A 2045-nucleotide genomic window follows, 5' to 3' on the forward strand; every position below is an offset into this window, starting at 1 on the left:
AAGTGTAAATTGAAAATCAATGATAATAAACGACATAAATCAGTTTTAATATCGCATAAGAAACGGTATTTCTAGTCTCTTCTTGCTGAAGAATTTCTTATTCATCTATATCTCGTACGTATGTATATATACGTGCATATATACATGAAATATACATAAATAAAAAATTCTTCTTCTGCAAAAAACGAACACCACTTTATAACTCGCAATTAATCATATTTTCCGAGACACAATTATGAATTGTGACTAAATACATTTCATAAATAATTATAATTATTATTTAAAATTACATAATTATCACCAATAAATGTGTAAGAATTAAACATAAATCTATGAAATACTTATAAACTAGCATTTATAATAATTACTATTAATAACATTTATATTATACATTTAATAGCGTAACGTAATATATTATCCAGAAATGCACATTGCTCAAATCCTTTTGCCAAAATCGATAAAAACATTTCCTTGAGATTATACTATCACTCTGCCATTTTTTTTTAATTTCGTAGATTTTGTGGATGGATTGTGGATATGCCCTGCTTCTACATATACAAGATAATATCGGAAGTATCAAAGATTGCTCGCAAAATTACGACATAAAGATGTTGATAGAGATTATATTGGACGCGCATTATCTTTTGCTTCTTCGTCACTTCGTTTTATTAATGCCTTCCCACCCTCTCCCTCTGTTTTTTTTTTCTAAAGAGCATTCTTCTTTGAACTATCAATTAAGATTAGCATAATTTCACAGAATTTCAATTTTAATGTAGTTATTAAATAGATTTCTTTATCTATCATTCTATTATTGTATTATAGTATTATTTTTATTTTTTTCGTTCTAAGATTAATATAGTTAATATTAATGGATTTCTCATTATTAATTTTATTATAAATATTAATATTATTGATATATTAAAATTGTTGCAATAATTCTTCAAAATCTTTTGACTTTCTGTGAAAGAAAAAAAACATGGATTCTTGAATTGAAGCATTTATGTATTTCATTACATTATTATTTTTGTGCTTTTAGTTTTATATTATTTATTAATAAAAGTATAATTATATTATTAAAAATTGTGCAAAAAACAGTATTATTTTATATAGAGATTAAAAGATGAAAATTCAAGTTTATTTTTTTACACAGCCTCAGCATAGGAAAACGATCCTTACATTTGACACCTAATGTAAGGTCAATTTTCTTGTGTAACTACAACGCAAGAAGATGATTCTTGTGTTTCGGATACACTTGATGTAAAAACCTTTCTCCCCTACCTACAAGCATGAAAAGTCAACTCTATAAGATTATAGGGAATTACAACCCGCTGATTGGGAGCGAGTTCTCGAGTACGCAATGACTTCCTCTTACTTTTCTCGGCGGTGGTTGCATGCTGAAGCGAGTTTTTCCCGCAGCGCCGGGGGTAGAGGAGGAGGGGCAGTTTTGCTCTCACTTGCCCTCGCTCACTCGCGACTCACCCTCTATGCGCACACACCCCACGCACGCACCCTCGTCGTGCACCTCTCGCGTGTCCGTACGCTACTGATCTCCTGCCCTCCTGAGGCCGTCACCGGGGGTAGTACGTCCCTTATTGATCGTCCAATCCTCTAATAGCGCCTGCGCCTCCCCCGGGTCGGCGAACGACTTCCTTTCTGACGACCTACTAAGCCTCGAAAAGAGAGATGAGAAAGAGCAGATAACGGGAAGGGATTGATTGGAAGTCCTTATGATAATTTTAATCACTATAATTAGTCACTTGATATATTAAAAATTAATTTTATTAACTGTACTGAAATATGCTTTGCAAAGTAATGATGAAGGATATGCTCTATTTGTGTAGATAGGAATGAAAGCTCCATCTAGAATGTTGCGTCTATGTGTGTATCAATATTTTACAATATTTTTTTTTATGTATAATGTGTGTTTTTAACTTTCTCTTTAAAACATGAATGATTGTCAAATTAAGAGTTAAATATAAAATTGTAAAAAACAATCCATAATATATTTAACGTTCAAAAAGTCTTACACACATATATATATATAT

At 31.1% G+C, this 2045-nt stretch overlaps 1 protein-coding gene across 1 annotated transcript in view; it reads right to left on the minus strand.

Moving 5' to 3' along the window:
• Window positions 1-2045, minus strand: part of LOC108756342 — a 30570-nt gene that overhangs the window by 14616 nt on the left and 13909 nt on the right. The window lies entirely within an intron of this gene.

Source organism: Trachymyrmex septentrionalis, unplaced genomic scaffold (assembly GCF_001594115.1).
Source record: "Trachymyrmex septentrionalis isolate Tsep2-gDNA-1 unplaced genomic scaffold, Tsep1.0 scaffold126, whole genome shotgun sequence".
In the NCBI taxonomy this organism is placed as follows: Eukaryota; Metazoa; Arthropoda; class Insecta; order Hymenoptera; family Formicidae; genus Trachymyrmex; species Trachymyrmex septentrionalis.